General features: G+C 41.6%; 1 non-coding gene across 1 annotated transcript; it reads left to right on the top strand.

Moving 5' to 3' along the window:
• Positions 1-15,548: 15,548 nt before the first annotated feature.
• Positions 15,549-15,654, top strand: LOC142554866 (small nucleolar RNA R71). Its single transcript, XR_012822232.1, has one exon. It is a non-coding gene; the product is annotated as a small nucleolar RNA R71 (small nucleolar RNA).
• Positions 15,655-16,102: the final 448 nt, after the last annotated feature.

Genomic DNA, 16,102 nt, shown 5'->3' with positions numbered 1-16,102 from the left:
TAGCCCATGCACCGAGGGTGCGCTATGCCTTCGGCAACTCATCCAAAAATTTGAAACAGTAGACCGCGGGTGCGGTCATCTTTTAGAGCGCGGGTGCGCTCTCCACTCTGCGCACAGCTTCTCCAAAGATCGCCTCCGAAACGCCTCTGCCCTTCATAATTTGGAAAATTGGTAAACTACAAATTTGTAGCTCTATGTCTTTTCTTGAACCTATCAAAATTTCAGATCATTTGGATGTGTGAGTAAAACGTTATGCTAAATCTCCCAACATATGTCACTGGAGGAACGTCGAAACACACGACACACTTCGGGGCACTTTTGGCTTACCTTCCACAATGATTTGAACAAAACTCAAAATAAGAAAGTTACACATCTATGTCTTATCTAACCACTCTAATTGTCCTCATACCAATTGGCTCAACATACGAATTATCATGAATTTAATCGTAATGACGCTACAATCAAACTACACAACATCTATCATCAACAATACTATAAATCATAAATCGCCATCCTTAACATCAAAACTATACTTAAACTTACCCAAATAGCCAATAATCATATGAATTCTTAAACCACACCGTTCACCAGGCTTGGCTATTACAATCTCCCCTCCTTAGAGGAATTTCGTCCTCGAAATTGACGTCACTGCGCAAACAACTCAGTGTACTTCTCTTTCATCTCGTCCTCTGGTTCCCACATGGCCTCTTCAATCAAATGATTCCTCCAAAGGACTTTAACAATGCCGATCGCTTTGTTTCTCTATACTTTAACTTTGCGATCCAGAATCTGGACCAGAATCTCTTGGTAAGTCAAATTCGGCATCAAATCCAATGGCTCGTGGTGAAGAACATGGGAAGGATTCGCAATATATTTCCTGAGCATAGATACATGAAAAACATTGTGAACTCTGTCAAGATCTGGCGGTAGGGCTAACCTGTAAGCTCGATCACCAACTCTATCCAAGATCTCAAATGAGCCAATAAATCTCGGACTCAACTTTCCCTTCTTGCCAAACCGCATCACACCCTTGAGAGGTGCAATCTTCAAGAACATATGGTCGCCAACCTCAAACTGCAACGGCCTACGACGCACATCAGCATAACTCTTCTGTCTCGACTGCGCTGTCTTCATCCTCTCCCGAATAACAACAACAACATCAGCTGTCTGTTGGACCAACTCTGGACCCAACATCTTCCTCTCACCAATCTCATCCCAATACAAGGGAGATCTACACTTTCTGCCATAAAGTGCTTCATACGGTGCCATGCCAATTGTTGCTCGGTAGCTATTATTGTACGTGAACTCAACAAGAGGCAATTTAGAATCCCAGCTACCAGGATAATCTATAGTACAAGCTCTGAGCATATCCTCTAAAATCTGAATAACTCTCTCTGATTGACCATCAATCTGGGGATGATATGCTGTACTGAATGCTAACCGTGTACCCAAGGCTCTGTGCAAACTCTTCCAAAACTCTGAAGTAAATCTAGGGTCACGATCAAAAACAATCGACACAGGAACACCATGAAGTCTAACAATCTCTGCTATATACTCTTCGGCATACTGGTTCATGGAATACGTCGTCTTAACTGGGAGAAAATGCGATGACTTGGTTAACCGATCAACAATAACCCAAATAGAGTTAAAACCTTTCAGCGTTCTGGGAAGACCAGTCACGAAGTCCATCGTAATGTTCTCCCATTTCCATTGAGGAATCGGCAATGACTGCAATGTCCCAGCAGGTCTTTGATGTTCAATTTTCACCTGCTGACAAGTTAGGCACTGAGAAATAAACATGGCAATATCCTTCTTCATACCTGGCCACCAATAGAGTCTACGAAGATCCTGATACATCTTGGTACTACCTGGATGTATCGAATATGGCGCGGTATGTGCCTCTGTCAAAACATCTCGCCGAATATCATCCCCAATAGGAATGCATATACGACCTCTGAATGCCAACAAACCATCTCTATTCATCCCAAACTCTGAATTACCTCTCTCCTCTACTCTAGCTCTCATCTCTGTCAATTGTACATCATTGGCTTGCTCTCTACGGATCCTGTCTGTCAATGTAGCCCGAATGACCAACGCTGAAAAGCAAGCAATGGTTCCCGGTACTACTAAAGCTATCTCTTCTCTTTGCAAGTCTAACAACAACGGCTTCTGAATCAAAGAACTCAAAGAAAAACTTGACTTACGGCTCAAAGCATCTGCTACAACATTCGCTCTCCTGGGTGGTAACTAATCGTCACATCATAATCTTTGACAAGCTTTAACCACCTCCTCTGTCGCATATTGAGTTCTTTTTGAGAAAACAAATACTTCAAACTCTTGTGGTCCGTGAAAATTTCGCACTTTTCGCCATATAAATAATGTCTCCAGATTTTCAAGGCGAAAACCACTGCTGCTAGCTCCAAATCATGCGTAGGATAATTCTTCTCGTAGTCCTTCAACTGGCGAGAAGCATAAGTTATAACTTTCCCAAGCTGCATCAGCACTGCACCAAGACCCTTCTTCGACGCATCGGTATAAACAACAAAGTCCTCTGAACCACTTGGCAAAGAAAGTACAGGAGCTGACGTCAACTTATCTTTCAACACTTGGAATGAACTTTGGCAATCATTGGACCACTCAAACTTCACAGTCTTCCTCGTCAGATTGGTTAACGGCAAGGGCAATCTTGGAAAAATCTGAAATAAAGCGACGATAATAACCCGCCAAACCAAGAAAACTGCGTACCTCTGATACAGTGGTAGGAATAGGCCACTTCTGTATCGCCTCAATCTTTACTGGATCAACCGCTATACCATCCTTCGAAACAACATGGCCTAAGAAAGAAATATGCTCCAACCAGAACTCACACTTCTTCAACTTAGCATACAACCTCTTCTCTCTCAACAACTGAAGAACAACTTTGAGGTGTTCTGAGTGAAGCTCTCTGGTCTTGGAATAGATCAATATGTCATCAATAAAAATAATGACAAAACTATCCAAATACGGCTTGAACACCCGGTTCAAAAGATCCATGAAGACTGAAGGAGCATTAGTCAGACCAAATGACATAACCAGAAATTCGTAATGACCATACCTGGTCCGAAATGCCGTCTTAGGGATATCAGATTCTCTAACTTTCAACTGATAATAACCAGATCGTAGATCAATCTTTGAAAACACTGTAGCCCCCTACAATTGGTCAAAAAGATCATCTATCCGTGGCAGCGGATACTTATTCTTAATCGTCACTTTGTTGATTTCTCTATAGTCAATGCACAACCGCAAAGACCCATCTTTCTTTTTCACCAAAAGAACCGGAGCTCCCCAAGGCGAAGAACTCGGGCGAATAAAACCTTTATCCAATAGATCCTGCAACTGAGTCTTCAACTCTTTCATTTCTGTAGGGGCCATTCTATACGGAGCCTTAGAAATAGGAACCGTACCTGGAACTAGATCAATCACAAACTCCACCTCTCTGTCTGGTGGCAAACCCGACACATCATCCTCAAAAACATCAGGGAACTCTCTCACAACATCAATATCATCAATATTCAACTTCACAATTCCATCCATATCAACAATCAAAGCCAAAAACCCATCGCAACCTCTAAACAACAACTTCTTAGCCTCAAGACACGAAATAAAAGGAAGGACCAGCGAAGTACCTGTACTGGCAAGCATACCTTCCTTATTTGCATCATCTGCAAATTTCACTGTCTTGGCAACGCAATTAATCACTGCACGGTAAGTTGATAGCCAATCCATGCCAAGTACAATATCAAACGCAACCATCGGAATAACAATCAAATCGGCATAAACCACTCGCTCATCAATTTGAACAGAACATGAATACACAATAGACGTCGGGCACAACACATCTCCCGAAGGCAATTTGATCGAGCAAAACTTGCACAGTAAAATCCCCAATAAAAATATGGTTTTGTAAGCTCGAAAATTAATCGCAAGTGCACGATGTCAAGTAATAGTATAATGTAAGTGATTACGAGCATCGTTCCACTAAGGACTGTATTTAACAATTATTCTTTTCAGTTATGAGATCTTTAGCAACGAAAATTTGATTGAGTAATTAATACTACTATGCTCAAAGAAAGATGTAAATAAAATGATTTAATAAGTAATGAATGAGAATTAATATCTAAAATGTTGAGTAAAATTCAGTGAGAAATGAATTTGTTGGGAATTTCGGTTCACCTACCCCTCGTTAATTAATTAATTCGTTTGATAGTGATTATATGCTTCCGACAAGATTTCCTTTACAATTGAACACACTCTCTCGAGCTATGCCAAACTAATTCGACTCAATGAAGTAATTAAATGTCTTTAATTATTTATCAAGAGTGAATCGCATGTCGATTTATGAAATCCCCTAGTTTTCGACCCTAAGGACTATGACTATCGGCGCGTATCCAATTTCATATGTCTATGTAAATTGTAGATCCACGGATTATACTACTCGTTCCTATCACAAGTTATTCTCTCGAACTCACTCGCAATATAAAAATGTTGTTAAAGTTAGCTACGCTCTAACAACACGAAGAAAAACAATAGTATAATCAAGAATTACGCAACAATCGAATAAAAATTAATTCAAATCAAAGTTTGGGGTAGGCTCCCCTTAAATCCCAACAAATATTAAGGTTAGCTACTAAAATTCATGATTGAAAATGAACAAAACAAAGTTTAACAGATGAAAACCAAATTAGAAATACGAGAATTGACGAAAAACGCAAAGAACGACGCCCGGAAAACTTCAAATCTTTAATCCAAGCGCAAAGTGCTCTCTTCCACTTGTGGTGGCTGCTAAAATTATGTCTGAATCATCCCTAATTCGTGCCTCCCTCCTTTCTATATCTTTCCTTCTCCAAAATAAGGTAAAAGATCGGACAAGAAATCTTGCCAAAATTAGGTGGCGCTCGGGCGGTAGAAAAGTACCGCTCGAGCGCCACACTCTCTGTAATTTCTTCCTTGTGGATCACTTCTCGCGCTCGGGCGGTAGAATTTCACCGCCCGAGCGCCACATCTTCTGTCCGTCTCTTCAGCAACTCGCTTCTCGCGCCCGAGCGGTAGAAAATTACCCCTCGGGCACCAACCTTTCTGTATACAATCTTGTTGGCTTAGCACTTGGCTCCGAGTTCCGTTTTTCCGGCCATTTTTCCTGCAAATTCGTCACATCCAAGTGAGACACTATCACATGCAAATGTTTACTCTAAAATGAACAAAATGTAAACGAAATGTACGCATGCACAATGCAAACACACACAAACTAATGCAATAAAACACGTAAAAACCACATGTATCAACCCCCTCATGCTAACCTTTTGCTTGCCCTCAAGCAAAATAGGTTACAGACTACAATTAAAACATGAAACGAACACAAAAGGGAGGGTACTGAAAAAACTAAAATGTTGGTGAAGTAGCGAACCGGTATCTCCTGCCTCAGCGGGTTTTTGAACCACATCCACTTAGTCAAATCACAACATATATTACTGCCCCTTCAAAACATTGCACAGCATTTGTTCTTTTCCAACAGAGTGTGGTTGTGTGTGCTGTGGATTTTTCTAGCTTGTGTTTCAGACAGTTTTATTCGCAAATCATGTGGGTTGCCAAATAGACAAGTCAACGCAAGCTTCGCTCTACTGAGTTCTGTTTCTATTTGGGACCGACCAGTAAACACATAAAGTGGTAGAATTTCATGGTCAAACATCAGAAGGCATGGGGTCAATAGTTATAACTGTTCAACTGGCTTAGGGAGATTGGGAGTACGTAGATCATTTTCACTATGCCCTTGTCAGAAATTTTCTCTGACATTCCTCAACGCCTTACATCTCCTTCTTTTTAGCCTTTGGGATAGGATTTCATCCTTTTTCGACTCCCCCACACCTTACATCCCCTTTATTATTCCAAAATTTTATTTTTTTTTCTTTTTTTGGGTGCGTAGTTTTCTCATACGTACTCCCTAGGCTTTGGTATATGTTTATTTATCTGACCTAAGGATGAATTTTCAGGTCTTATGCACGATTGGAAGGAGGATGTTTGATACGTACTCTTGATTTGCTACTCGAATTCATGCTACTGGTTAGTCCCTCATGTCAACAGACATTCATTCAAGTTCAACTCGCATCTAATGTTTCTCCGGTTCTCCTCACAGATTGTTTTGAACTTAACTGTCATCGACACCACTATTAAAATCCACTATGTGTGCATAACCAAAATTCAATATACTTGGGGATTCACACATAGTGATCAGACTAAATAACATGCAGTTCATTCATCCCACAATCATCATCGGCTACCAATTTACTAGTTTCACCATCACTGACACTCATGCAAGACAAATACGAACGCAAACAAATAAGAAGACGTACGACGACCCCCTCATACTAGACGTGTGCAATGTCCCCATTGCACAAAAGACTCAAAACACAGAAATGCAACACAAATGCAGACTCATAAACATGAAAGCTAAAAACATGTTAGACTGAAACAACGATAAGAAAGAAAACAGAAAGCGGTAAAGAAATGAAAGTGCAAAGGAAGGGGAAACAGTAAACTCCCCTGGTCAAGACTCGTCGTCGTCGTGCTCAGGTGGTGGCACTCCGGAAGCGTCCCCCTGCTGCTGGTAGTCGTACTGAAAATGGAACGGGGGAGAGGGTGGCATAGTCGGTGGGAAGGTGCCTGGGTCGATGCCCCCGTGTATGAGCAAAGTGCGCATCATGGAGTCCATTTGAGCTGCATGGTCAATGAGGTACGAGTTGATCTGATTTTGATTTGTCATGAAGGCAAGGGTTTCATCGATCTTTTCATTTTGGGCTCGCCTCCGGGGTTGTTATGGCAGACGTGGGACGGCAGTGCTGGATCCACCGGCTTCCTCCGCCCGAGTGGGGAAATCTGCCCGTCGTTTCGCCCTTTTTTGTTGTTCATCCTCCTGACAGATTGGCTTCTTCGGTTGAAGCTACTTCTCGTCGTCTCGGAAATGTACCCCAGCCCGTGCACATAGTTCGGATATGATCGTCGGAAAGAACAGACCAATGTGGCTGTTGTGAGCACTCAACATGATCTGAGAAGTTATTAGTTTGCCCACATTGATGTCGTATCCTTGGGTCAAGGCGAAAAGTAGCACCGCACGTTCCTTTTGCACCTCGCTCTTGTGCGAGACTGGCATCATCCGTCGGGCCACAAAAAAATACCACAGGGCAACTTCAGCTTTCAAGTATTTCTCATCAAAACAGCTTGCTGCTCCGCCCAACAGGTTCCACATCGCACCCGGGTGGCAAAGAGCCTCGATAATCAAGTTGTAGTTGGGATCAACCACCAACGCCTGGAAATTAGAGTCATCGACCTCGGCCGTTTCTAAGAGAGCGTTAATCGTGGCAGAATCAAACGGCACAAACCGACCTCTAACAAATGCCCTACTATCAGTTCGTTCAACGGCATTAGCGTAGAATTCCCTAACCACAGACACCACAGCCGCCTTAGGTTGCTCGCTAAATTTTTCCCATCCTCTTCTTTCCAACTCCACAAGAGGTGGCATGCATCTATCCTCAAAGGTACGACGAAATCCCCTCTCAGGAATGGAGTTTCTGTGAATCTTTGCATGATCATATCTATTCCAAGCCGCCTCACTTACAAAGCGTGTTCTATCAAACGAAGAAGAGGAAGAGGAAGAACCGGGGTTACCTCTTTGTTTCTTGGGAGCCATGGTGGTTGAAGATGGAGATGGTGACCGGAGTTGTAGAGGGAAAAATTGCCTGATTTGCAAGGAGGAGTGCACCCACGTACCCAAGTCTTGATCTTAAGAGAAGTTTCCTGCAAGAAATTTGAGAGGGGCGAAAGAGAGAGTGAGGGATTTGAAGAATTTTCGTGCAGAATGAAAGAGGGGAAAGGGGTTTTCGCTTTTTAACGTAGTCGCGCTCGAGCGGTAGAAAACTACCGCTCGAGCGCCAGCCTCTCTGGAGTTTTCATCCCGAGGCAAGCGTTCGCGCTCGGGCGGTATAAAATTACCGCTCGAGCGCCAGCCTTTCTGTCCAAAATCGTTTAAATTTTTTTTTTAATTTTTTATTTATTTTTATTTTTTTAAATTAAATGAAAACGAAACAAGAGCAAAGGAAAATAAGTAAATTGACACGAAAGAAAAATTAAGTCAAATGCAAGAGAAGGGAAAGAAAAGTAAGTTCTCAATTTACAGTCGAGAGCTAGACTGTCGGCCGGTCTCAGTTCGAATTGTCTTGGAACCGGGTGATTCCAAGTTGTGGCTCAACGGTGCCACCCATGTAGTGCTTCAGGCGCTGGGCATTGACCGTAAATGTCTCATCCTTTCCATCTTTCAATTCTACAGCTCCCGATGGGTATACTTTCGAAATCACGAATGGACCGGACCATCGTGACTTCAGTTTTCCTGGAAACAGTCTCAACCGGGAGTTATAGAGCATGACATTTTCTCCTTCTGGGAATTCCCTTTCGATGATTCGCCTGTCATGAGCCCTCTTTGTCTTTTCTTTGTAGGACAATGCGAGATCATATGCCAGATTTCGGAATTCCTCCAACTGATCTAGTTGAAGCAAACGTCGTTCACCTGCATCAGTAAAGTTAAAGTTTAGTGCTTTTGTTGCCCAATATGCCCGATGCTCTAACTCTACAGGTAAGTGACATGCTTTACCAAACAATAATCTGTACGGTGTTGTGCCTATAGGTGTTTTGAAAGCAGTCCTATATGCCCAAAGAGCATCATCTAACCTCATCGACCAATCCTTCCTACTGACACCCACCACTTTTTCCAGAATTCGCTTGATTTCTCAATTAGACACCTCAACTTGACCACTTGTCTGGGGGTGATAAGGGGTAGAGATCTTATGTGTTACACCGTACTTGCTCAAGAGTTTTTCAAATAGTTTGTTGCAAAAATGAGTGCCACCATCACTGATGATTGCTCGTGGTGTTCCGAATCTGTTAAAAATATTTTTCTTTAAAAATTTTAAGACCACCTGAGCATCATTAGTGGCGAATGCTTCTGCCTCTACCCACTTAAACACATAGTCAACCAAAACCAAAATATATTTTTTCGTGAACGAACTGGGAAACGGTCCCATGAAATCTATTCCCCACACATCAAAAACCTCACACTCAAGAATATTATTCAATGGCATTTCATGACGGTTAGAAATGTTATCTGTCCATTGGCATCTTTCACATGCGAGCACATAAGAACGAGCATCTTTAAAAAGAGATGGCCAATAAAAACCACATTCAAGTACCTTAGACGCCGTCCTTGTTGGTCCAAAATGACCACCTACCTCACGGTCATGACAGTGATTGAGAATTTGACCGAACTCTTCCTCTGCAACACACCTTCTTATCATGGCATCTGCACAAATTTTGAACAAAAACGGTTCCTCCCAAAAATAATATTTCACGTCCGAAAAAAATTTCTTTCTTTGGTGAAAAGTTAAATTTGGGGGAGGTGAGCCTGTAACAAGAAAATTTGCAAAATTTGCATACCATGGACAATTTTTCACCTCAAACAGTTGCTCATCAGGAAAGCAATCATTAATAGCATCATTCACACAATCATCACTGACGAATTCTAACCTAGACAAGTGATCCGCAACCACATTCTCAACACCTTTCTTATCTTTGATTTCTAATTCAAACTCTTGTAAAAGTAAGATCCACCGAAGTAAGCGTGGTTTTGCATCTTTTTTAGCAAGCAAATATTTTAGTGCAGAGTGGTCTGTGTAAATAATGACTTTTGACAAAACAAGATATGCATGAAATTTGTCAAGCGCAAATACTACTGCAAGTAATTCAATTGAGCCTCATCTAAGGTCTAACTTGCGTAGTAAATTGTATGAAATACCTTGTTTTGTCGCTGGCCAAGCACAGCTCCCACCGCAGTGTCACTGGCGTCGCACATGATCTCGAAAGGTAGATCTCAATCTGGTGCCACCAAGACAGGAGCTGTCACCAAGCACTCCTTCAAATCCTCGTATGCCTGTAAACAGTCAGAATGAAAATCAAAAGGCACATCTTTCATAAGTAGGGAAGATAGAGGTTTTGCAATTTTAGAAAAATCTTTGATAAAACGGCGATAAAAGCCGGCGTGGCCTAGAAAACTTCTAACTCCCTTTACTGAGGCTGGTGGTGGTAGGTTCTTTATTACTTCAATTTTAGCTTTGTCCACCTCAATTCCTTTTTCTGAAACCTTGTGCCCTAAAACAATTCCCTCTTGTACCATGAAATGGCACTTTTCCCAATTGAGCACCAAGTTCGTCTCCTCGCATCTTCTCAACACGGATCTCAAATTCTGCAAACACTCATCAAACGTTGCACCAAAGATAGAAAAATCATCCATAAATATTTCAAGAAAGGTTTCAATCATATCATGGAATATAGCAGTCATACAGCGCTGAAATGTAGCAGGTGCATTACAAAGACCAAACGGCATACGGCGAAAAGCAAAAGTGCCATAAGGGCAAGTGAAAGTGGTTTTCTCTTGGTCCTCAGGTGCAATAGTGATTTGATTATACCCCGAATACCCATCTAGAAAACAATAAAATTCATGCCCCGCTAATCTCTCCAACATTTGATCAATAAAGGGAAGGGGGAAATGGTCCTTACGGGTGGCATCATTCAGTTTCCTATAGTCAATGCACACTCTCCACCCCATAACAGTTCTTGTGGGAATAAGTTCATTCTTTTCATTGGTGATCACCGTAATCCCTCCTTTCTTAGGCACACATTGAACCGGACTTACCCACGCACTATCGGAAATGGGGTAGATAATACCTGAATCGAGAAGCTTAATAGTTTCAGCCTTCACTACCTCTTGCATCTTTGGATTTAGTCGTCTTTGAGGTTGCACGAGAGGTGAGTACTTTTCTTCCATCAAGATTTTATGCATGCATTTCGATGGACTGATTCTCTTTATGTATGCCACCTTCCAGGCGAATGCTCTTTTGTGCTCCTTGAGAACTTGCAACAATTTTTCCTCCATGGAATCTGTCAAAGCAGCAGAAATAATGACAGGCAAAGTGTTATTCTTACCTAGAAATATGTACTTCAGGTGCGGAGGTAAGGGTTTGAGTTCAAGCGTCGGTGGTTCCTCGATGCTTGACTTTGGAGGGGTCAAATCTGTAAGGCTCAAGATTTAGTAATCTTCATTGATGTGATATTCGGAAGATATGAGTATGCATGACATGTAATGAGAAGCACTAAATGAGATTATGAAGTGGTGCATGAAATAATAGACCGCACCCGCGGTAAGGAAAGGGCCGCACCCGCGGTTGAGCTCATGAATTGTGGAAGAATTACAGTAGCATAAGCTGCACCCGCGCTACGAACAAGACCGCACCCGCCAGTTGATGGACAGAGAGTTGGAGATTAATTACGGAAGTGACACCGCACCCGCGGTGCTAGACAGACCGCACCCGCGGTTCTGCTACAGTGAGGTCAGCGCACCCGCGGTAAGGAAAGGACCGCACCCGCGGTTGAGCTCATGAATTGTGGAAGAATTACAGTAGCATGAGCGCACCCGCGCTACGAACAAGACCGCACCCGCGGTTGATGGACAGAGAGTTGGAGATTAATTACGGAAGTGACACCGCACCCGCGGTGCTAGACAGACCGCACCCGCGGTTCTGCTACAGTGAGGTCAGCGCACCCGCGGTGCAAGACAGAGCGCACCCGCGGTCGCTGTTTCTGAAATTTTGGATAATGATCAATATGCCTAGCGTACCCGCGGTGTGAGAAATACCGCACCCGCGGTGAAACGTGCAGTAAGCACATTTAGCCATGTGCCTTACATGCAATGTGAGATATATATATATATACCTGCATGCAAATTCATGAGAAGGAAGGGAGGAAAGAGCCGAGGAAGTGCAAAAAAAAAAGAATTGAAATATTTTTACGCCTTTTGTGAGAAATCCGTCCGTCTGTTTTTGAATTCGATTTCAGTACTGTGTTCCTATCGACGCAGGCTACAACTGGACGTAAGTTTCGTTACGTTTAGACATGATTTGAATTTATGATATTGTCAGAATTGAATATGAATCAGATATGATGTTTCTGCTACAGTAGACATGGTATAACTGAAGTCAGATCAAAGAATAGACTATTTATGAAATTGTTATGAATTTCAGAGTTGATTTAGTTGAGATTTTATATCAGAGTTGTGTTATTATTCAGATTATGAGTTATACTGATACTGGTTATGAATTCTGGTATTATATCTGTGATGTTGAGATAGACGGGGTTATCGTGACTGTATTGTTATGCCGTCGAAACATCAGTAGATTGACATTGATCAGATTCAGTAATGATTTCGATTGTATCATGATATCATTGATATGAATTAGATTGTACCTTGTTCAGATATGGATCAGATTACATACTGAATTGAGTATTGATCAGAAGAGGTCTTGAATTGAGTTATATACTGATATGGTATTTATATGATCATCATTATCAGATTTGGATATGGACAGATTGGAATACAAGACTTCGTCTTCATCAGACCGAGAAGAGAAAGGTATAAATGGATGTCAATTGGGAGATCGACTTGAGTTAGATTTAACTCGAGTTTCCCTAAACCACATACTTGTATGGTATTGTTTTTATACCTTTGTGTTTTAATGAGTATGTTTATTCTATTGAATTAGAAGTAGAAAGCAGAGAGCTATTAAGTAAGAGTCACTGACAGAGGGGTTAGATTTTGACAGACTTGTCACTGACCCATTGCACATTGTCAGAATAGGCTTAGTCTTGGTAGATACGCCAAGGCACTGGACGTTTGGTATATCGTTATGCTTCAGATACAGATAGCATTCTATTCGATATAGATTAGACCAAAGTCCAGAAATAAGAACGTACCGCCACTGCGACTGGTAGTAGTAGGTGGGAGACTTGTTACGTTCTTATTCACCGGGATCCCTAGATTAGAATGAGAGATGAGTCGAGTTTTAGATATTGAGACTAGAATTTGATTTACAGATCCGTATTGATTTATGTTTCGTAGATTACGATTCATGTTTTATTTACAGACTGGTATGGATACATGTTGTTTGATTATGCTACATGTGATAAGATATAATTCATGCTTTTATGTTAATTCAGTTAACTGCATGTATACATTATTTATACTGGGATTTATTCTCACCGGAGTATCCGGCTGTTGTCTTGTTTGTATGTGTGCATGACAACAGGTGGGACAGGATCGGGGTCAAGAAGATGATGAGAGAAGATGAGTTAGAGTGGTGATTCCGGACTTATTGTCGACTTGGTTTAATACTTGAAATTTAGTAGTTGAACCTTAGACTAGTTTGAATAATTGTTGTACATTATTGTACTTTTATACTGAGATGTATAATAGATTGATTCCATTACCTTCCGCATTTTAAAGAAAAATTTTTAGACCCTGTTTATCTTAATTGATAATTAAATCCCAAAGATGATTAAGAAGATGATTAGCGTCCGGGTCCCCACAACAGGTGGTATCAGAGCGATAGATCCTTTAGACTGAGATAGAAGAGAATGAGCGGGGTAGAGTAAGTTTTCCTTCCTTGCATGTGATTGCTAGCATGAGATTTATTTTAATGTTGACTTACATTATGTGTGCTAGCATGACATTATGCTTTACTGCTTTGAAATACATGTTTACCTGATTATCTGATTTGAGTTGGTATTATGTATTACTGAGTATGAATCAGATCTGATTCATGATCAGCAGTAAGATGATCAGAGAAAGATTAGAATAGATTTGTAGTATTTGAGTACTAATGATTTGATAAGCAAATATACCTCCACGGAGAATTCTAGAAAGGGGTAGTGCTTCGAGTGAACAGATAGATGTATCAGAAACTCAGATGGAAATACAGTTGGAAGAATTTCAGTTATTTCAGCCGCCGATTCTGAGTGGTGTCGAGACGTCTGAAGAGTGTGAGAACTGGTTTGATGACATAGAAATACTGTTTGATTTACTTGATTATTCAGATGAGCAGAGAATTAAACTGATATTCCACCAGTTACGAGAGACTGCCAGAAGTTGGTGGACTACAAGTAAAACATCAAAAGTGATCTCTTCCTCGCCCACTCTTAATCTCAACTTCACTTCTTGAACATCAATCAGGGCCTTGCCAGTCGCAAGGAATGGCCTCCCAAGAATCAAGGGCATCTCTATGTCTTCCTCCATGTCAAGTACCACAAAATCCACAGGAAAAATAAATTTGTCCACTTTCACTAGTACATCCTCAATCAATCCGCGGGGGTACTTGACGGATCTGTCAGCTAGTTATAAGGACATCCGCATCGGCTTAGGTTCTCCCAATCCAAGTTTCCTAAACACAGAAAGAGGCATCAGGTTAATACTTGCACCAAGATCACATAACGCTTTATGAAAAACAAAATCTCCAAGTTTCGGTGGGATCTTGTTTTGCAACAAAGCAGAACAATTTTCAGTAAGACTCACTGTCATGTGATCCTCCAACTTCCTCTTATTCGCTAATATATCTTTCAAAAACTTAGCATAACTAGGCATTTGCATCAAGGCATCGACAAAAGGAATATTGATATGCAATTTTTTGAATATCTCAAGAAACTTACCGAATTGTGCATCTAGTCTTGCTTTTTTCAGTGCTGCAGGAAAAGGTGGGGGAATAACAATTTTAGGTTGTGCAGTGGGTGATGGTGTAGAATTAGAGGACTTACCTTTGGATGTTTCAGGGTGTTCATCCGATTTTTGAGTTCTCTCTTTTTCTCTTGACTCTAAAAATTTTCCACTCTTCAACTCGATGGCCTTCACTTGCTCTTTTGGATTTGTCTATGTGTTACTTGGCAAGGTGCCCGGCTCTCTGTTTGTGATCATTTTTGCCAACTGCCCAATTTGATTCTCAAGCCCCTTTATCGATGCATCCTGATTCTGTAGTCTAGTCTCGGTAGACGAGATGAACTTAGACATCATCTGTTCCAAATTGGACTTCTCTTCTCTAGGAGGATCGGACCTGTACATCGGTTGTTTCCCATATGATTGTCCTCCTTGTGATTTATTCTGGCTGTTTTGACCACCCCAGAAGAAGTTTGGGTGTTGCCTCCACCCCGGATTGTATGTGTTCGAATACGGGTCATTCCTTGGGCGGTTTTGGACCCCTACTTGATTTATTGGTGCCCCTTCTTGCACATAAAATGGATTGTCATCTTGACAGTCCTTCGCATAGTGTTCCCCTCCAAAATTGTCACAGAATATCTCTTGAAAACGCATCGCCGTGCCACCCACATTCAAGTTGTCTAGTTTCCTGTTTAAAGCATCAAGTTGTGCAGTAATAGCAGAAAAATCAGTTACCTGGTGAACTCCTGCACTCTCCCGTTGGTTGTTTCTTTCAGATTGAGGGTGATAGCTGCTAGCAGCCATCTCCTCTAACAATTCATATCCTTCCTCCGCGGTTTTTCTCAACAGGTTTCCACAAGCAGCAGCATCTATCATAGTACGGTTAGGAGTAAGCAAACCATAATAAAATATTTGAACGACTAACCCAAGTGGTAACTCGTGATGTGGGCATCTTCGTAGTAGATCCTTGAAGCGTTCCCATGCCTCATATAAAGATTCCTGATCGAATTGAGCAAATGTTGTAATGTCTGCCCGCAGCTTCATGGTCTTGGAGGGAGGGAAGTATTTGATGAGAAATGCTTTCGCCATGTCCTCCCATGTAGCGATCGAACCTACAGGCAAACAATTTAACCACGCTTTAGCTTTATCACGTAAGGAGAAAGGAAATAAACACAACCTAACAGCGTCATCAGAAACTCCATTGAATTTAAAAGTATCGCAAATTTCAAGAAAATCTGCGATGTGCGTGTTTGGGTCATCTACTGCAGTTCCTCCAAATTGGACTGTGTTCTGAATCATCTGGATTATGGCTGGCTTGATTTCAAAGTGATTTGCCCGCATGATAGGCCTCACAATGCTAGGGCTTGCACTCTCCAAAGAAGGTTGGGCATATTCCAGCATGGGTATGTGGCGCGGTATCTCCACATGTCTATCTTCACGATGTTCCTCCTCTTGATCATTCAACTGCCTCTCCATCAGTTCTTTTAG

The sequence above is a fragment of the Primulina tabacum genome, chromosome 8 (assembly GCF_025594145.1).
Source record: "Primulina tabacum isolate GXHZ01 chromosome 8, ASM2559414v2, whole genome shotgun sequence".
NCBI lineage: Eukaryota > Viridiplantae > Streptophyta > Magnoliopsida > Lamiales > Gesneriaceae > Primulina > Primulina tabacum.
Note: the sequence above shows the minus strand (reverse complement) of the source record. Positions and strands in the feature narration are given on the sequence as shown.